Raw genomic sequence first — 22202 nt, 5'->3', positions numbered from 1 at the left:
GGCCTTTGGTCCGTATCAGACACATGGTAAACCCTACCATGGTAAGTGGTACCTCTTATTGTTATTAGATAAATGGTACAATGTGGTTGATAAGGGAATCAGTTTTGGAACCAGACTACCCAGGGTTTAAATCCCAGCTCTTACACTTAATAAATGTGGTAATCGTTGGGAAAGTACTTAATTTCTCTGTACCTAAATTTCCCAGTGTAAATGGTAATCATAGTAGTTTCTTCTTTGCAATGTTATCGTGAGAATTAAAATGCTTAATATGGGGCACCTGGGTGGCTCAGTCAGTTAAGCGCCTGACTTCGGCTCAGGTCCTGATCTCAGGGTCTTCGGATTAAGCCTGGCGTAGGGCTCCGTGCTCAGCGGGGAATCTGCTGGAGATTCTCCCTCTCCCTCTTCCTCTCCGTCTGCCCCTCCCCTTCTGGTGCTCACCCTCTCTCTCTAAAATAAATAAATAGATGTTTAAAAAGAAAATGAAATACTTAATATATCTAAAGCACTTAGAAGATTGCCCTCACAAAGTAAACTCTATTTAAGTATTAAAAATTATTCCCGTAAGCTAAAGAATTTCATTTTCTCCTCAAAACACCCTATAAAGTAAGTACTAGAGCTCCATTGTGTCCATGTACAAAGAAACACAAGTTCTGAGGCATGTGGTAACCTGCCCAAGGTCACAGAGCCAGTAAGTGGCAGTCCAACTGAAACCCTTTCCAGTATGAAACAGTATAGAATGAACACAGGAAAACTGAGAGGTCGAGAGGAGAAGGCAGACCATCTAGGGGCCCTGGAACCTGAGGAGCAATATGGTGTGAGTTCCCTGGGTTTTCTGTTTTGCCTCATCTCTCCCAGACCTGGGGCTGAAGAACTCGGAAGCCTGAAAAGGCCAATGAGTGTGGCCCCCCCAAAGCCCCATGGGAAGCCTCCTCCTTTGAGCCAAAGGAGCAGCCTAGCAAGACAGAAACTGTCTTTAGACAATGACTGCTCTCCTCCAACCAGACACTGCAGAGAAATCTGTGAGCCCACTCTCACTCATGCCAGTACGGCTGAGTGGGGAGCCTGGACTTCTCCCCACATGAGCTTGAACAAGGAGCCCAAACTCTCTGCCAGGGCTTTCATCCCCTGGGGTAATGAGGCCCCCTCCGTGTAGCCGTGTCAATGGAGATCAGTTGGGGACCTTGGACTTCCATCTCCATCTCCATCTGGCATCCACTGGGATGGTGTCAGAAGAGGCTAAGGCAGAATCAGGACTCTCACCATTGCCCAGCAGTAGTGAGGCTCCCTAACATCCCCACCACGTGTCAGTGGAGACATTGTGAGGAGCAGTGATGAGGTGCCCCGATGCTGCCCAGCAAGGGAGGTATCCATGGAGGCCTAGTGGGGAGCCAAACTCCCATCCCCACCCAGCGGTGAAGAGGAGCCCCCAGCTTGAACATCAACAAAGGGCCAGTGGAAAGCCTGAACTTCTGCCCTCCGCTGGCGGAAAAGAGGTTGTCCCCTGCCCAAGCAGTGTCAGAGGAAGCCAGACAACAGGAAGGTTGAAATAAGATCCAGTTTCATGACATCATACTCCAAACGTCCAAGAAAAAGAAATTGCTCGTTATACCAAGGGCAAGGAAGAGCTCGGACTAAATGAAAACAGACAAGCAATCGATACCAACACCAAGAGGACAGAGCTGTTGGGATTATCTGACAAAAATTTTAAAGCAGTCATCATAAAAATGCTTCTGCAGCTTATTTCACTGAGCATGATGCCCGCTGGGGAGGCCTTTCTTAGAAAGGAGAGTGGAAAGAAGAAAATTAGGTCCACATGTGCCCATGTTTCCTTAGTTTCCCCTCAAATATCTTGAAGAAATGCACGTACTTTGACAGTTTTCTGAAATACAGCGTTCAAACTGTTCCCTGGATGTAACCATCAGGATATCTCCAAATCCATTAACTAATCTCTTAACAATTTGGAATGCATGTTACAGAGGCACTGATTTAAAGATATTTCTGTGTTTCTCATGTACTTGCTTTTTTTTCCCTTTCAACAACTCATTTGACACAATTTCCTTTCCTTATTTCCTCAGATTTCTTTTTCTGATTTTTTAAGCCAAAGGTAGACTTTAACAACGTGGTACCCTGAGATTTCCAGTCATGACGTCATGCTGTTCACCCCTTGTGTTTTTTGGCTGTTACCTCTACTCACCTAGATGAATTAAGAAACTTGGCTATCGGGGCGCCTGGGTGGCACAGCGGTTAAGTGTCTGCCTTCGGCTCAGGGCGTGATCCCGGCGTTATGGGATCGAGCCCCATATCAGGCTCCTCCGCTATGAGCCTGCTTCTTCCTCTCCCACTCCCCCTGCTGTGTTCCCTCCCTTGCTGGCTGTCTCTATCTCTGTCGAATAAATAAATAAAATCTTAAAAAAAAAAAAAAAAGAAAAAAGAAGCTTGGCTATCAGGAACAGTCCCGTTTTGTATCTGCTCTCCACATCTTTCTCAAACTGGAATCTTGCTTTGTCTTCCTTTTCTTCTTTGTTTCCATCATGGGATTTTGCTGGTAGCCTCTTCTTGTCACCACACTGGAAGCCTATTATTATTCCTTTTTCTTGCCCTTGAGAATAAAAAAAGATAAATGTATTTCAATACCACAGTATACTTTTTCTTTTTCTGAATCACCTTAGACCCAAGGTTTCACATCCAGTGCCTTATAGAACAGAAATCTCAAAATCAATTTAAAAAACTTTTTTACTGAAATGAACGATGCCAGAAAGATTATATAGAACCTTCGTTCCTTTTCTCAAGTACTTAGGGGGAGCTCCTTCTGAACAGGAACAGAATTCAGACATATTTGGGATTAACATGAGGTCTCCGTGGAGTCATATATCATGGAGGTCTGCTGTGCCCTGAGACTCTTGTAATAGATGATTTCAATTGCCCAACCAGTGCCCAGCATCAGCACTGAAGTGTGTTGGGGCAGTGCTGGTTAAAATTTAAGTGCTCTCGTCCTTCATTTTTCTGATGAGGCAGCCTCACCCACAAAGCAGTCTTGAGTAACCACCATATTTGAGGCTTCGAGACTGTGAAGTATTTATTCATGAGATCTGAATTTGTTGTCCCAGAGCTGGCCACTGATTCAGATAGCAAATTCCACTCAACTCAGCCTAAGCATAAAGAACTTATTTTAAGCTCCAGACAGCTTCTGGAATCCTAGGGAAGTTGGGCATCCTCTGACAGGAAGTGGGAGCTAGAAATGTTGAATCGAAAGAGCTCTCTCTCAGATCTTTCTCTCTCCTTCCTTCCCTCTATGTAGCCATGTGGTCCCTAGTGTGCGTATTTCTCCTTTCTTGCTCTCTCTCCATCTCTCTCCCTCTCCCTCTCTCATTCTCTTTCACTATGGCTCAAAATAGCCACCAGCCCCAATATTTCAATATTGCCTTCCTGCCCAGCAGCCTCCTCCAGCTAACTCTGTCTCTCAGAGTTCTAATTCCAAATCTCTGAGGAAGAAATTGGGTCCCAACAAGCTCTTTTAGAGCCATGCCATAGGCTTCTGGAAAGCCTGTAGATGGGATTTAATCAGTGACCCTCTGGGATCTAGGGCTTCTCTTTCACCCATGGCAGGAGTACTGCACAAGATTAGATTATCTGAATAAAGATGGTGCAATTATTTTAAAATACTAGAGTGTTCTCTAAGGACTTGTTATATTATTTGTTAAATTTATTTGTTATATTTTGGCAATACTTTTCAATAAATGTTAATATTTGCTGTGGAGGGAGAAGTTGCTTTCTTACAATTCAGCCTGAGCCAGAAGAGAACCCTTTCTTCTCTCTTGTAATAGAGTCTGTAAGACCTGCTATGTAATTGAGAGTATTATGGTATTTGGGGGATTGGACTACTGGGCTGATGATTGGGAATCCAAAGATTATGACGAGTTCCCAAAATAATCCTAATTTACTCTGTGACCTTGGGCAAATCGAATCGTTTTCTGGGCATCTTTTTTTTCATTTGTAAAATGAGGGGGTTGGTGTTAATCAGTGGTTCTCAAATTTTTTTAGTGTGAAAACTTTTCTTAATTTCAAAAAGTTATGGATACCACATGATAATGGTGTCAATTTTGTTGCCCAGTGAAAGGAAAAAAAACACCCTATAAGTATATATTGGTTCGAAAACTTATAATAACTTCAGAGTCTCTGGAAGTCCAAATGCCACAGCCTGGAACCACTAGTTTAGCTAACTTTGAGGTCCCTTCTGGCTCTGATATTCTGGGATTCAAGTCAGGAGAATATGGACTCCTTAGGAAACATTCATTTATTCAAGAGGAAAGCTGACATTGAATATTACCAGATCTGAGAACAGTACTGGAAGTTTTTGAGGGCGATGAATTAAGGAAGACTTCAGGGTCTAAGAATCCGAGCTGAGAGAGAAGACGGGAGGAAGAATCAGTATGGTAACAGTGGAAGGCTATGGGGTGACTGATGACGAATAGGGTTACATAATGTGGTTCAGGAAGAGGGTCGGATGCCACAATCACTAACAGAAGGAAGCAGAGGAGAAGGCAAGCTCGAGCCCCAGGCAAGGAGGACTAACTCTCCTGGCCTTAAGTGAATATATTATTTATTAACATATTAAATATAAAATAATACCTTAATATAATATGATAATATAACTAATAATATGTACTGATATGTGTTATATTAACTAATATTCACCGGTAAAAGCATGAGGACAGTGCAAGTTATCTTGTAGGCTGGTTTCTGCCCCCTCCTTAATCACAGTAACAGCTGAAGTGTTCCTTAAAGGCTTCTAGTTCGACTTCTCTAAAGATTAGTACCCATTGAATAGACATCAGAAGTTACTAATGGCAATGTCTTAGGGTGATTTCTACAATATACGGATAAGAGATATACTCTCAGAAAAATAAATTCTTGTAGCTTGTCCCAGCCCTGTCCCTTTTATGTTTTCAATACTCCGTGTGCTTCATATCAAAGAAGAGTTTGATTTTGAAAGACATTCTGCCTCTCAGCACTTTTCCTGAACTCTAAAGGAGATCTGAACTTGACAGTATATATTTCCCAGAGTTACATACAGATTTGGGTATTAGGTTGAGATTATAAGGTCAGATTTCTTTTTTTTTTTTTTTAAAGATTTTATTTATTTATTTGACAGAGATAGAGACAGCCAGCGAGAGAGGGAACACAAGTAGGGGGAGTGGGAGAGGAAGAAGCAGGCTCATAGCGGAGGAGCCTGATGTGGGGCTCGATCCCAGAACGCCGGGATCACGCCCTGAACCGAAGGCAGACGCTTATCCGCTGTGCCACCCAGGCGCCCCTATAAGGTCAGATTTCTACCCAAATAGTCATGTAACTGCAAGGAGAAGCATGACAGGCAAATAGGGCAAATTCTCCAAAATTTTTTAGGTTATTAATACTCAGTATTTGAAAAAGTCGTTAATAGCCTAATTCCCATTTTCTAGCAAACATTCCCTTAGAAGAATAGAAACTCCCTCTATCCTCCAATAAACTTCTGTAGAATCTCTAAGAAAAACATAAAGCTCAGAAAGTGTTGGTTCAAATATGAATCCAACTGAAATGTGGTTGTATTCTGAGCAGCTCATGGAACATAAGAAAAGAAGACCCTTTGTATTCTCCTTGAAGCTGCGGACATGTACTAACAGAGAAATTTTATTTCCTTTTTAAAATGAATTAAATCATATTCCTTGACTCTTTGGTGAATAATGTTCATATATTCATGCATTATGAGTGTCGTATTCTGTTTTCAGAGTCAACCTGTAGACAAAGTATGTTTAAAGAACAGAATGGGTTTTAATCTAAACATCGAAAACATTGTAAGTTGGTGATATAGCTGATAGAAATTGAAAGTGGAGACAGGAGGAAGAAGAAAGGAGGATTCCAGAGGGAGAGAGAGAGAACAGAGAAAAGAATGGGGAAAACTTATTGAAGAAACAAAAGAAAATTTCCCAGAATAAAGGACATGTCTGCAGATTGAAAGGTAGGACTGATCGTTCAGCTCAATGATTAAAAAACACGTTCACCATAAAGCTACAACCCTGTGAAATTTCAAAACCCCAGAGATGGAGAGAAGATCTCCAAAACTTCCAGATAGAGAAAGAGAAAATCAATGTACATACACAGCACCGGTTGTAAGAGAGGCACTGTTTGTAGCCCTATAAATCTCGCTACTCACAGAGAGTTTTTCTTCCACTCGAGCTAATATTGTGGTCCTATCTTCTGAGTTTAAAAGCCTAACGTCTCATCACGTCCCTTGCTGTCCTTCTCGTTCCCCACCTCCCCCCATTGAAAATATTGCTACAGGTTTCTATCAAATACTTAGCACAGCCTCTCCCCTCCTTGGCTCATTTCCAGATATGACGCTGTGACAGACTGAATGTGGACAGGACTGGATCTACCTCCCCTTGCTGGGAGAGCCATCACTGCAGTCATCCTCTGTACTGGGCAGTGGTGAGTGTGGATTTTCTTAGCCCAGGCCAGCTGACCTCAGTCACCAGGGGTTTCTGCAGAGACTAGCCCCAGGCTGCTCTTGTCACCTCAAGATGTTGACAACACCTCTCTTTTTACTGGGAGTGGAGTCAATCTACAAACACCGTCTTGCCATCCTGAGAATTCTCTCTGCCTATTCCCGAGACATAGACCCATCCCCACAGCATTCCCATCAGGCAGGGAAGGTGAAGCAGCAAGAATCTGCTTACACTGTCAGCCACCACGTGGGTGGGGAGGCACTGTGCCCTAGAAGTAAGTACTTAAGGATACAGACCTGAATTTATATGTTTGTACAAGATCAAAGCCTGCTCTCCCTAATTTCCCTTGTATCTCCTTCGTGATGATGGTACAGTACTACCTACCCCACAGTCCTCTTAGGCAACCACTTCTACTTCTATCCATTAGCATTTCACTGTTCCATGGGTTTTTAGGTGTTCCTATGTCCTTCCAGCCTGCAGACACCAGAAACTGTTCAAACGGTCACTTCTACCATTTTGTGTTTGCTGCCTAACAAATTACCACTTGGCGGCTTAAAACAGCAACCATTTTTTAGCTCACGACTCTGCAGTTCGGCAGTTTGGACTAGGTTCATCTAGGTAGTATTGGTCAGGTTGCCTGGGGATTGGCTGGTTGGGGGGCCTCATTTGAAATGGCTCATCTCCACTTGACATGGCTTCTCATCTTCCAGCAGGCAATCCCCCCACCCATGGTCACCTGGTGACTGCATTGTTCCAAGAACAAAATATAGAAAGTTGCAAGGGCTGGTTTTCTTCCCCACTTTTGTTGAGAAATAATTGGCATACACCATTGTATAAGTTTAAGGTGTGTGGCATGATGGTTTAATTTCTATACATCGTGAAATGATGACCACAATAAGTTTAGTTAGCATCCATCTTCTCATATAGATACAATAAAAGAAAAAAATTCCTATGATGAGATCTCAGGACCTACTCTCTTAACAATTTTTCTGTATTTTCATACAGCAGTGTACCTAGAGCCATCATGTTGTACGTCCCGTCCCTAGGGCTTATTTACCTTCTTACTGGAAGTTTGTACCCTTTGACTACCAACTCCCCCCTGCCTCAGTTAAGCACAAGTCTTTTTCAAGATTTCTTTTCCTATAAGTTTGGTTTAAAATTTTTTTTTATTAGGGTCTAATTCTAAGTGAGATTGTACAGTATTTGTCTTTCTCTGACTTATTTCACTTAGCATAATTTCTTCAACGTCTATCCAGAGGTTGCTGATGATAGGATTTCCTTGATTTTTTAGGGCTGAATAATATTCCGTTGTGTATACGCACACACTCACACACACACACTGCATCTTCTTTATCCATTCATGCAACATGGACACTTAGGTAATTTCCATGTCCTGGCTATGCTAAAGAATGCTGCTGTGAACGTGTGGATGCAGGTATCTTTTCAAGTTAATGTTTTCATTTCCTTTGGATCTATTCCCAGAAGAGGAATTGCTGGATCATACAGTAGTTCGATTTTTCATTTTTTGAAGAACTTCCATACTGTTTTTCATAGTAGTTGCACCCATTTCCAATCTCCCCCACAGTACCCAAGGGTTCCCTTTTCTCCACATCCATGCCAACATTTGCTATCTCTTGTCTTTTTGATGACAGCCATTCTATCAGGCATGAGGTGATACCTCCCAGTGACTTTAATTTGCATTTCCATAACGACTAGTGATATTGACCATCTTTTCGGGTACCTGTTGGTTTTTTGTACTTTTTCTTTGGAAAAATGTCTATTCAGGTCCTTTGACCATTTTTCAATTGGGTTATTTGTATTTTTTGATATTGAGTTGTAGGAGCTCTTTATGTGTTTTGGATATCATCCCCTTATCAGATATGCGGTTTACAAATATTTTTCCCATCCTGTAGGTTATTTTTTCACTGTGTTGATGGTTTATTCTGCTGTGCAGAAGCTTCTTTTAGTTTGATGCAGCCTCAACTGTTTATTTTTGATTTTGTTGCCTTTGGTTTTTTCATGTCAAACCCCCAAAATCACTACCAAGACCTATGTCAAGGAGTTTTCTTCCTGTTTTCTTCTAGGAGTTTCAAGGTCTTTAATTCATTTTGACTTAATGTTTGTGAGCAGTGTAAGATAGGGGTCTGGTTTCATTCTGTTACATGTGAATATCTAGTTTCCCTTACACCATTTATTAAAGAGACTGTCTTTTCTACTTTCGGTATTTTTTGCTCTCTTGTCAAATATTAGTTAACTGTATATGCTGGGGTTTATTTCTGATCTCTCACTTCTGTCCCATTCAGTCTGTTTGTTTTTATGCCAGTACCATACTGTTTTAATTACTGCAGCTTTATAGTATAGCTTGAAATCAGGAAGTGTAATGTCTCCTGCTTTGTTCTTCTTTGTCAGGATTTCTTTAGCTATTTGGGTTCTTTTGTGATACCATATAAATTTTAGGAGCATTTTTCCTATTTCTGTAAAAAAAATAAATGCCACTGGAATCTTCATAGGGACTGCCTTGGCTTTATAGACAGCTTTTGGTAGTGCTGACATTTTAACAATACTAATTCTTCCAATCCATGATCATGGGATACCTTTTCATTTATTTGTCCTTCTTACATTTCTTTCATCAGTCGAAGTCTACAGGCCATTCCAGATTTAAGGGGACGTTATCTCTTATGGAAGAACTACACAGTATTATGATTATTTTTATAATGTACCATAATTCAGTGGGGGGAGGAGGGATGGAAAATAGGAAAGGAGAGGGATGGGCAAATTTTATTTTTCATTTTTACCATTCTTTTTTTTTTTTTAAAGATTTTATTTATTTATTTGACAGAGAGCGAGAGACAGCCAGCGAGAGAGGGAACACAAGCAGGGGGAGTGGGAGAGGAAGAAGCAGGCTTCCAGTGGAGGAGCCCAATGGGGGACTCAATCCCAGGACTCTGGGACCACGGCCTGAGCCAAAAGCAGATGCTTAATGACTGAGCCACCCAGGCGCTCCCATTTTTACCATTCTGTTTTTTTTTTTTAATTTTTAAAATCCTGTATGTATACACATTACTTTTATAACAATAATGATAATAATAGTAAAATTGGATTCCAAATATTTTATGTATTACTCAAATTACACACCAGGATAATAATTTTCTGATATTTTGAAGGATTCATGATTTTGAGTCAAAACACCTAATTCAAGGTGTGTCTTCAGACCTCCTTTAACTATAAGGCCAAGTACTGGCAGATTCTGTGAAATCTTCAAGGTGGAGCTCAGTACATAAATGCTTAACAAATGTTTGCTGAATCTGAGTGAGCATATGAGAGCAAAAATGATGTGTGAGTCAGGGGAAAATAGCCTTAAGATCTGTCCTATTAATTCAGAGTTTATAATCTACCTTTATCATGGAAACTTGGAATTTAATGGGCAAAAAAAAAAAAAAGGTTTGATTTAACCTCCACGAACTTGCAGTGTGGGCTGTTGGATGAAATAGCAGCGTGTCCATTGCTGTATTTACCAGTGTTGGGAATTATAACCTAGGGCAGAACCAAGAAGGTCCTTAAACGCTAGTTTTGTAAGCCACCAGTTTAATTAAGAAATCATGTATCTTTACAAATGCCAACAATGTTCTTCAGCTATTTTAAGTGGGACCTTGGAGAAGCACCCAAATGAGCTATTTCTTAAAAACCTCCTTTCTTTAGCAGCTGCAACACAAATTAGCAAGAAGCAGAAAGTGACCTCTTAATTTTGTTTAATAGACCCCATATTCAGTTTGGTCTGATGCTCTTACCAGTCCTTCTGTTTCCCCAAATTAAAAATTGATAAACAGAAACAATAAGAATATAGTAGAGAAATTCTTGCAGATTTAGTCTAAAAATATTTTCTTAAGTCCCACTTACAAGCAACTGCAAGAGTAGGCTGGCTATTTATTTAATGACCATTAGAAGCTATCCTGACCCTTCCCAGGAAGGTCAAAGAGCAGCCTGTTATTTGGATGCCTAATTCAATTGGACAAAGGAAATTGCTTTCATCATTTTTACTTTGCCCTTCCTAATTGGATTGAATGTCAACTTTCCACGCGATGTTCCCCAACATACACTCATGTTCTTAATGCAACCAGATTAGATCAATCTGCATCTGTCTTCATTGTATCCTGGGACTGCATAAACTTTGAATACATATTTATTTTGTGGATTTCATTTCCATGTTAATTAGAATTCAGGTTCCTGGAATTTCCATTCTAAGTATGATAATCTTCTTATAGTCAGCATGATAGAAACAGCTGCATTTCTTTACTTAATGAAAGATGGTGTTTCTTGCTCAGATGATCATTGGATATGTACTTTCTAGATCAAAGATTGTGTCTCCATTCCTTCTTATAGATTTGTCAGAATATATTAATGTATTGAGAACTTTCAAACTCAGTTTTATTAGGTCACTGTGTTTTTTGGAAGGCATAATAAACAACAAAACTATTGGGAGACCATACTTTCTAATATACATCTCATTTCTTTTTTTTTTCTACTGTAAACTTTTCTGTCTCTCCAAGTAGACTTTTTAAAAAAGATTAACTCTTTTCCTAACTATAAAAGTTATACAGGTTGGGGTGCCTAGTTAAGCATCCAACTCTTGGCTTCGGTACAGATCTTGATCTCACGGGTTGTGATGTCGGGCCAGAGTCCGGCTCTGTGCTCAGCAGGGAGTCTGCTTGAAGATTCTCTCCCTCTGCCCCTCTCCCCGCTCTCTCTCTAAAAATAAATAAATAAATCTTTAAAAAAAAGTTATACATGCAAGTGCAGAAAATCTAGCAAATAGATAATTCTGCTACTGTTGCCATTTTGATGTTAAACACATAACATACACATATAATAGATTTTTGTAAAATGTTATTCTGCTCAGTGGATAAATATGATTTCAGTCTCAAAAAATAATTTTTTTTCCCAACAGCCATCCTTCTAACCTAATCAAGAATTTATTAGACAATCAGGCTTGGCTGGCTCAGTTGGTAGAGCATGTGACTCTTGATCTAGGGTCATGAGTTCAAGCCCCGTGTCGGGCATAGAGCTTACATTTTAAAAAAAGTAAAAAAAAAAAAAAAAAAAGAGAGAGAAAGAATTTACAGACAATAAAATAAAGCTGTTTATTCAATCCAGCATCAAACAGATGCTAAAGATTTAGTATATTACTATATGCCACCCACTTTACTCTCTGATGGGTAAGAAGGGCACAGAAATAAGTAAGACACAGCCTTGCTTTGAAAAAGTTTGTAAACTACAGAAAAAAATCCAGTCAAATAATTATAATATAAGGTACACTGTGAAAATAATATTGACCATTTATTGGGCACTAAGTATATACCAGTACCTTCTATGCCTCATAACACCTCTGTGACATGGGGACTCTGACTCTTCTCATTTTACAGATGAAGAAACAGACCGAGAGATGTTAGGTGTTGTGCCCCAAACCACACAGCTAGTCAGTGATAGAACCGGGATTTGAATCCCGCAGTAGGGTTTCAGCCAGGCCCTCCATCGCTGTACCCCACCATAGGAGAGCACTTCAATGATAACATGTCTTCCAATATAGGAATACATAAAACTCTCTCAGAGTCTTCTTGACATGAACTATAGGTCCAAGTACCCCACAGGGTCTTGCTAGGGTAGCTCACTTTCATCTTCTTAAGAGAAGGGACCAGCAGTAGAACATTGATCATGGAGTCTGCAGGTCTAAAAAGAGGTCCTATCGTTGCAGTAATGGAAAGGGTAAGAACATCAAATAGTCCGGTATTTTGCCACACACAGGATCTGGGATAATTTTTGCTGAGATTAGAGAGAGTGAGCACAGGGCAGTTTTACTGTTTGTGCCCAGGGCACACTCCGCCCCACCCTCAGTGCTCTGTGGTAAAGGAGATAGGGAGCCATGAGGACCGCCATTATGTATGGGCTCCCAGGGACAATGTCTCTGATGAGGTACCATTTGAACAGAGACCTGAGGAAAGAACGAGAATGAGCCACGCCACTCTCTAGGGAGGAGGACCCCAGTAAGCACAAAGGCTCTGAGGCCGGAATGTGGCTGTGTGTTCAGGGAATGGCAAGAAACCAGGTGGCTGAAGCAGAAGTGAAAGAGAGACAAGAGCTGCTGAGATGAGAGGAACAGCAAGTCCGGAGGTGGGGGAGGGACCCGTGAACACTGGAGGCATGTAGTACCTGTTTCTATCACATTCCTTCACACTGGCTGACATGAGCTCTGGCCCGGTGAAATTACACCGGATTTCCTGTTGGAAAACTTTGTCTGAATTAAATAGTTCCCACTCAAGAGAACTCAGTTTTCCAGCAGAGAAATTAAAAATAATAAAGCCTGTCTCATGGGGCCTTGTGCTTATTAAATTAAATAAGATAATATTTGTGAAAGTGCTTTGTAATCTGTAAAGCACTGTGATAAAGACTACTCTTGTTTTTGCTGTCGATGTCGAAGTGCTCAAGAAGCAGGGGAGTGGAGACAGGCTAAGGGGAGTGCTCTGGATCCTGTGGTCCTCTTCCTCCGTGCTCCAGCCATTGCTTTCCAGCGCCTCCCCCCCCCCCCCGCCCCCCACAGTCTCCCCTTCAGCTGGAGGACGTGGTGAGCGCAATCAGATAAGCACGCTTCTCATCAGCATGACAGGAGGTACATAACCACCCACAGTGATAACGTTTTAACCAAGCTAAACAGTATTAGATAACCTTCATTTGCAAATCTGACGAGCAAAATTATAGGGTTCAGCTCTGGGGGGGGCAATGAAGTTTAAGATCATGATTTCCTCATCTAACATCAGCATCTGGAAAATACAGTATATCTGTAAAATGACAATGTCAAAGATACCTATTGTGTGTGTGTGTGTGTGTGTGACACCAGCGCCCACACAAAACAGGAATCACTTCAGAGAGTAGAAAGGAAGATATTATTCTCTGAGTGGTCATATCAGATGGACGTATCGGAGTGTTTGCCACATAGCAGACCAGGCTACCATGACATCATTTGTGGAAATTACTGATAAAGGTCATTGGAAAATATCTGCTAACCTGAAGGAAAACATGAGTTGTCTTGCCATTCTTTTTCTCTTTCATAGGTCAGAAGAAAATGTTCTTTGCCTGAAGAAATACTCCCTTATATAAATCAAGCAGGAAAGGTGGGGACGGAAGGAATAAATGTAGGAGTAAGAATTTATCCCAGGAGATCTCGAAGGACATCTCCCTTACATTTCCTATTTATTTCTGCCTCCCAGTCTTATACTCGGGGTCTTGGCTTCCAACAGACCTGGGTTTGAATCCTTGTGCACCAGGGCAAGCTACTGACCATTTCTAAGTTCTGTTTTCTCAGTAGGCAAAGACAACAAGAGAGAGCAATCCGTAGGTCTGTGGTGAGGATTAAATGAGAAAATGGATGTCAGCTAGGGCGTGGTGTCGGGCACGTGGCAGGTATTCAATAAATGCTAGCCATTTGTATTATAATTGAGAGAAACTTACTGAGAAAGGTTTATCAGAGGGAAAAAGCATTTAAGAATGAGGGAAAATCGTCAACTTTAAGAATCATTTTTAGTTTCCTAGGATTCATCTAACGTACATGTATCTGTTATAATGCTTAGTCTATGTGAACTTTTTTTTTAAAAAGGAGCTTATTGAATATAGAGCATTTCAGAATACATTTGGTTTTAAATTTCATAATATATTAAGATTCAGAGAAATGTGAATTATTGTTTAGGAAAAGCACGCATCATAAAATTTAAATGATAATATTAATATTTTTAAAGCAAGCACTTCTTATATTACCAATAGAAATAATTGTTCTCACTACAACAAAATCTCACTTACATGGAACCATGAGAAAATGAAGAGTACATACCACATAAGTAAAATTCCCAAATTATTAAAATCAAGCCCCTAAATATAAAAACTTTAAAAACATTTTTATGTTATTGTAGCTATTATTTATGATGCCACAGGTGTATGTATAATATTTTGTTTAGTTGGCCCCTTGGATAATACTCCTTTTTCTTAGGATTTTCTCACTGACTTTGGTTCATTGATCTGGACATCAGTTATGGCACAATGTTGAAATAGGAAATGCCCTCAGGAGCTACTAAAGCTTATAAGATAGAAACTCACCAATCCAAATGGCCTTGCACTGAAGAATTTTTCAAAAACTACGATTCAAATTCCTTTTAAATACTCTCAGGAAGGCAAAACTTTTCCTTTACCCTCTTAGGTTCCCTGGCTGTGCCTGAAAATTAAACTGACAAAGACAGAGAAATAGGAGAAAATCATACAAATGTGTTTAATGTAAGTTTTATGCGATAAGGAAATGAAGACCCGACAAAAAAGGTTAAGCCTGGACATTTTTATACTAGATTTAGTGAAAAGGAGAAAGTTATGGAAAAATGTAATAGGACAAAGTAGCACTAGGTAAGGGCAGCAAAGTGGTGGAAATTAGCAAAGTCTGTTCGTTTCCCCTCCAGCTTTGGAGATGAAGGTCCTCCTTTCCTCCAAGTATGGGGAGGGGACCTCTCCCAGCCTGCTTCAGGGGAGAAGGGGGGTCAGGAAGCCCTCCCTGTACCTGTTGTTCTTCAGCTTAAAATAGTCAATATGCCAACGTACCACATTTTGGAGTATGTTCTGAACCTTGCCAACATCCTTTTTCTCTGGCCAAAAGAGGAAAAAAATAAGCTCTTTTGAAAGACAAATGGGAAAAGGGAGCTGCCCAGTGGCCCCCTCTGTGTTCCGCAAGGTCGTCGTCACACTTCCAGACCAGCTTCTCAGATCTGGAATTCGAGATGACGATGTGCCTTCCAGAACATGCCCAGTTCTCATTTCTGAGCTTCCTCTGACCCAACTATTTAGAGAGGCCTTTTCCTGTGCTTAAGAGTCACTAACATGGAATGCAGCTGGGTGAGGGAGGATTCTGACTTTCTTTCCAAGTCTTAGAATTCCACCAACGTGGAAGTCTGAACCGATAATCATAGGCCAGCACGTATAATTTCCATGACCATAAATACTGCTATCACGAGTAAAGCGCCTGTGGCTTTTAATGATAGCAACATAGCGGATAGTCAATGTGTCTCAGCTGAATTGAGTTAGAAGGTGATCTTTCTTTGCATAAAAAGGTCAATAAGAGAATACTGGGGGCACTTTATTAAAAATATTCAACAGTTGAAATAAAATAGACTAATTCCTCGAAGAATACAAACTACCAAAACTCAGTCAAGAAGAAATATATATTATCTTACAATTATTAAAGAAATTAAATTTATGGTTTAAGAAACGCTGGGGAAAAAAGTCTCCCGGCCTTGATGCTTTCACTGGAGAATTTTACCAAACGTTTAAAGAAGAAATAACACCATTCCACATAATCTTTTCTAGCCAGTAAAAAAGGAGAAAACACTTCTTAATTAATTTTTTGAAGCTTTTTTATCACACTGATACCAAAATCAGATAAGGATAATACAACAAAACAAAACAGACCAGTATCCCTTATAAACATAGATACAAAATCCTCAAAATAATGTTAAGTTAAATCCAGCATTATTTTAAAAGAATAACATATCCTCACCAATTGGGATTTATCTCAGGAATGCAAAGCTGGTTCGATATTCAAAATCGAGCAACACAATTCATTTTTTTCCCCCAGGCTGTCACTGTGTTTTAAACAGCACACAACGAGATACTCAAACACCATTCATAAGCCTGAGCCAAGGGGTTTGCATGGCAGCCGGACACATGCATAAGTAGCCTGTGTATGTCAAACAGAAGAAAAGAAGGGAAGTTTGGGGAATAAGGTGGAAATCATTGTGCCCAATTTAAACATAAAAATCTCAGCCTTGTCATTATTTACAACCTCTTAGAACAACTTTACCCAAAAAGGAGAGCATGTCAAATGGAAAATTCTAAATAAGCTCATGTCCTCACATTGAAGTAAACAGAACGAATGATGTAGCATCGCTAAATGAGGCTATAATTATGTTGTCTCACTTACGGGCTGCGGGCTGCACACGGTACAGAACAGACGCTGCGGTCTTTCCTGGACTCGGAACTGTTTGAGGTCCTTAAGAGAAGGCAGCTTTGACGATGTTGACCAATCAATTTGTGTTCATTGATTCTGTGATAGTTTTAGATGGATGGCGGAGGAATAGTTTGTGGTGGCAAAGAGCTAACACTTCGAACGTGTAAATGTTTTAAAAACTCATTCTTCCTCTGCTCCCCACCTCCCCCGTGACTTTGGACATAACTTACGACACAAGTGGAAAACACATGGTCGTGTTAATTGACATAGGGAAAGCAGTTGAAAAACCTCAGCATCTATTCATGATAAAAAAATATATATTTTTTAGTAAAGCAGGACTAGAGGGCAACTTCTTCAAGTTGATAAAGGGTGTCCGTAAAAACCCACAGCTAACATCATACTGAATGGGGAAGGACTGAAAGTTTTTCTAAGATCACTCCCAAGACAAAAGTAATTTTTAGGCATGTGTCCTTAGGCATGTGGTGAAACTCTAAAGCAAAGCAAAGAACTATTCTTCAAGCCAGTCTAGTGGTAACCACTGGGAAGGGAAGAAGAGAGGCAATTATAACTGAGAAGGGACACACGGGGGTCTTCTGGGTCCTGGCAACAGTCTATTTCTTGACCTAATGATGGTTTCATGGTGTTTACACTACAAGAATTTGTTTAAAAAGTTGTGTATTTGTTTTATGGACTTACTGTATTTGCATATATTTCACAGTAAAAGGGTATAGATGAAATGAATGTTTTCAGAAATTTTAAATGTTAGCTTCTCTAGAAAAGCAGAATTGAGCACCTTATTTCTCATAATTACCTGTGCTTTTGATATGAACACTAACAGTTAATGACTAGTTGAAATAAAGAATTGCCCTCTGGAGCTTTTACGGCAATCAAAGCAAAATCATGGTTTTAACCACTCAGCCTGGAACTTGCTTAACTTAGTTATGGTGTTCTCAGCTGCACAGTGGTGGTGGGGGGCTGGGACAGCTCCTGGGGTGTGCCCCCCGCCCCCTCGGCACTGGGCAGAACACAGGGACATTAGCCAGCAGTCTCCTTAGACTGTTCCCAGCTTCAATCCAAACCCTTCTGATTGAAAAACAATGTCAAAAATTGGCCTTAATTACCTAAAAGCTTTTTCTGTAAGATCCTTGGAAGATTATTTATAGCAAAGCCATTTAATATCATTAAGATAATTCCATGTGCATTAAAAAAAAACCCTAATTTTAAGTTCCGGTGATGGCTCAAAATATCTTTCCTAATTTTTTAGGTTTCGCTTGCTTAAGATAGTGCTGAAAATAAAAATTTGGAGCAAGGGGCTAATAGGAATTTTGAAAAACAAGCATGGATAGAAATTAAAAATGAGTAACGGTCTCATAAGGAAATCTACACCTACATCAGGGCTGTGGAGAAAACATAAAGCCATGTAGGCAGGCTTCAGCAAAAGTCATATAACAACCTCAAATCTCTTTTTCTAGAATTGGAAAAAGTGACTTAAAACTTGAATTTTGAATTTTTATTATGAACACTCATTTACTCTAAAACTTAAAAAATTCTTACTTCGGGAGAGGCCTGCGGGTTTTGTAAAGTATATGTGTAATAGCCTATCTTTGAGTTTTGTTGCGTGTGATAAGCTTTGTGTAGGTAGTAAAAAAGTAGGTCTCCCTTCTTCATGATTCCTGTTCATCTTTTCTATGCCTAGAAAGTAGTTTCTCATCGATTTCTCGTTCCCATTTATCTCATTCATTTTCTTGATAAATATGGAGCATCTAATATGTGAAACACTGGTCTGGGTGTGTATCAGAAAGCAAAGCAGACGCCATTTCCGGCCCTTATCTACGGAGGAAGGAGACAACACGCAAAATTAATAACTATGTTGTATGAGAGAGTAGAAGGTAGTCAGGGCCGTGGGGGAAACTAGAGCAGGCTCTGAAGGTCAGTCGTGCCAGAACAGGTGCTGGAAAGTGGGGACTTCTGGCAACGATAAGGTGATCAGAGTAGAGCTCATCTGAAGAGATGGCATTTGAAGACGATGCTTAACAGAAGGGAATGAGTAAGCGATGTAGATATTTGGGGGAAGAACATTCCAGGTGAAGGAAACAACAAGTGTAGAGGCTCTGAGGCTGGAGGGTGGCTGCCGTGTTGAAGGAACAGCATGGAGTCCACGATGGCTGGAGGAGAGGGAGCAAAGTGAGACAGTGGTCAGGGATGGAAGGGGGATCTTGTGTGGCATTGGAAGGACTCTGACATCCACTAAGAATAAGGTAGGAGCCATTCGAAGGTTCATGGTCTACTTGGGTTTTGACAGGATCGCTCGGGCTGCTCTACTGAAAATAAACTGTAGGACACAAAGGTAGAGGCAGAGTGACCTGTTAAGAGGCTGTTGTGGTAATCCTGGTGGGATGTGATGGTGGTTGGACCACAGTGCAACAGTGGAAGGGGTAATAAGCAGTCAGACTTTGGATGTATGCTGAAGGTAGGATTCCCATTGGAAGGGTGGGTTGTTATCCACTGACATGAGGAAGAGTATGGCTAGAGGAGGGATACAGAAGACTAGTTCAGTTTGTCCAATTAGATGTTTGCTTATTTATTTATTTATTTATTTATTTATTTATTTATTTATATTTAAATTCAATTAATTCCAGTATAGTTAACACACAGTGTTATTAATTCCAGAAGAATGATATAGTGATTCAACCCTTCCATACATCACCCAGTGCTCATCACAAGTGCCCTCCTTCATCCCCATCCTCTATTTCCCCCATCCCCCCACCCACTCAAGCAACCAACAGTTTGTTCTCTATAGTCAAGAGTCTGTTTCTTGGCTTGTCTCTCTCTCTTTTTTTCCTTTGTTCTTTTATTTTGTTTCTTAAATTCCACATGTGAGTGACTGACTTTCTCTGACTGACTGATTTCACTTAGCATAATACACTCTAGTTCCATCCACATTGTTGCGAATGGCAAGATTTCATTCTTTTTTGTGGCTGAATAATATTCCATTGTGTATATACACCACCTCTTCCTTATCCATTCTTCTATCGATGGACACTTGGGCGGCTTCCATAGTTTGGCTATTGTAAATAATGCTTCTATAAACACAGGGGTGCATGTATCTCTTTGAATTAGAGAGGAACATTCTCAGCACAGAAGACTAGAAGTCATCCTCAAAATGGATCTGTACAAGCAAACTTTCTAAAGGGACCCTCAGCTTCCATTCGTTTTCTCTGTGTATTTCCTAGTCATTTTCCCATTGTAACTGCCCAACCCTCTCTCTGTCTTGTCACTTCTCCACAAATGTATTGTTTTCTTTGTTTAAAGAGTATGTAAGATCTCGGTCCTAAATGCTTCTTTGGATCTTCGTTTTCCTTGAGACTCCCATGTGAACACAAAAATAGTAAATAAAATGTGCATGTTTTTCTCTGGCTCACCTGTCTTACGGCAATTTAATTCTCAGACCCAGGCACAGAACCTAAGAGGGTAGAGGAAAGATTTTCCTCGCCTACATTACATAATGTACTCTGTGTGTTAGGACCATCTCTCCCCTCCATTTCCTTTCACAAATATTCTTCAGTGTACTTGCTTGTTGTGACTCCAGACGAAATTCTGAGATTTTGTAAACTAGAGATTTTGCCTGGAATAATTCTACGTATATAAGTTCATATGGAAACTACAATATTCTGTCTGCCATTCAGTATCTTAACATATCTTTTCATTTATTGAAATCATTTTTCTCTCTCTGTAATTTTATAATTTCCCTCATCTGGGGGCCTCAGATTTCTTTTTCTTCCTTGGGATTTTTGCTTTGGGGCTTGTTATTGCTATTTCAAATGTGATCCTTTTTTTCCCCCATTATAATTTTGAATTAGTAAGTTCTGGTGTGCTGGAAAGCTCTAGACTTTGTATATGAGGCTTGTATTTATTCTCTGCCACTTGCCCAGGACCTCCCAAGTTCCAGGCCATGTGCAAGTGCTAATCTTCACAATAACTTTGAGGAAACTGAGGTTGATGAATATATTACTGTAATAGTTTTTCAGTTGATTCTCTGAAGCTTTCTCTACATGTAGTGACATCATCTACACAAAATGATAACCTCATCTCTGTCTTTTCAATAATTACGTTTTTTATTTCCTTTCTTTGCTGTCTTTTAGGGCAAGCTGAACATCATTTATACCTCTTTTAATGACTCAGGCACATCATTATGGAGGCTGGCGATATTAACAAATCATGGGCTATTTTGTCCCTGCTTCAAATTGTTGCCAGTGCTGGTGTTTCTCTCACATCTACTTACTAGCCTCTAGCTGCTCTACCTCGTCTATTCTGTAGCTTCCAACAGGATAAATAATAAACTGTTAAATTGGTACGCTTTCTTTTAGGTTACCTTCCAGGTTGTATGGTTGGAGGCTCCCACTGGAAAGTGGTGTTCCTGACAGCTGTTCGGTGTTCCGACACTTCCCTGCTTACTCTAAACAGTGGAGGTCACTGAAAGCCTGCTCCCTGGACAAGGGAATACTCTTGTACAAAGAAGTTTTATTAAAAAATCACCAGCATGGAAGTTAGGAGATATGGAGTCCCAGTTTTATTGACTTGCAATATTTGTCACTTTTGCTTTCTTGGTCTCATCTATGAAATGGCTGGGAGTAGGACAATATTAATATCGTCTATTTCTATAAATATTGCATCACAGGTTTCTAAGCTTTTTTAAAAAAGATGTATTTGTTTATTTTAGAGCGAGAGGGTGGGGAGGGGCAGAGGGAAAGAGAATCTCAAGCAGACTCCTCACTGAGCATGGAGCCCTACGTGGGGCTCAATCTCACAACCCGGGGATCATGACCTGAGCCGAAATCAAGAGTCAGGTGCTTAACCAACTGAACCACCCAGGCTCCCCCACAGGTTTCTAAACTTTTAACACACATTATTTTATTTGTTCGTTTGAATAACCTTTTGAAGTGATCAGGCCAGGGACCATCATTCCCACTTTACTGATGGGAAAACTAAAGCTTGGGAAACTGAGTTATACAGACTAACAGAGGTTTCTAGAGTTTGAGCCTGAGCTAGAGACGTGGTCTGGTGTTTTCAAGTTCACTGCTCTTTCTTCTACCCTGTGCTTTCCACATACACAGGTGCCTTAAAAATCTATCTAATCGTGTTTCCTTAATATTTCTAGTTAGCCGGTAAACCTACTGTTGATAGATTCTCGTCAGGTTTGCAGGCGGATATGGAGCACATTGTCCCTTATCCTCCACCACCAACACTCTAAACTGGTCTACTCCCAATCTCAGTATGGATTCTTCCCTGAGAGCAAACTAATTCCTTATTCCCTCAGCCTGGGGTCTGGTTTTACTGAGAGCGTGCATGTAAGAGTTTTAGGGCCAGTTGCAAAGGTGGAGGGCACAGTGCCCAAGACTGTCCTCACTTCTGACACCAGCTGTAAGTTCAAGGGGTCCCCAAATCACCATCTGGCTTGGTATTATCTAGAAAGACTCACGGGACTCACTGAAAGTTGGTATAGCCACAGTTATGCTTTATTACAGGGGGAAGATAGAGATAAAGGTCAGCCAAAGGAAAAGACACAAAGGGCAGAGTCCAGGAGGGTTCCAAATACAGAGCTTCTGTGAGCTTTCACCCAGGGAGGTGAGACATGTCGTATGACATCAACGTGTGATGATTTGTCCAGGGTCTTGCCAACCAGGGAAGCT

The 22202-nt window shown here is 40.5% G+C and overlaps 1 protein-coding gene across 1 annotated transcript in view; it reads right to left on the bottom strand.

Annotated features, from left to right (window-relative positions):
• Positions 1 to 22202, bottom strand: part of PCED1B (PC-esterase domain containing 1B) — a 71894-nt gene that overhangs the window by 4034 nt on the left and 45658 nt on the right. The window contains exon 2 of the transcript XR_015721680.1: positions 2195 to 2599. The gene's annotated coding sequence lies outside the window, so the exon portion shown is untranslated. The remainder of the gene's footprint in view (positions 1 to 2194; positions 2600 to 22202) is intronic.

Source organism: Ursus americanus, chromosome 25, assembly GCF_024610735.1.
Source record: "Ursus americanus isolate L20-20 chromosome 25, mUrsAme1.1.p, whole genome shotgun sequence".
Lineage (NCBI taxonomy): Eukaryota > Metazoa > Chordata > Mammalia > Carnivora > Ursidae > Ursus > Ursus americanus.
Note: the sequence above shows the minus strand (reverse complement) of the source record. Positions and strands in the feature narration are given on the sequence as shown.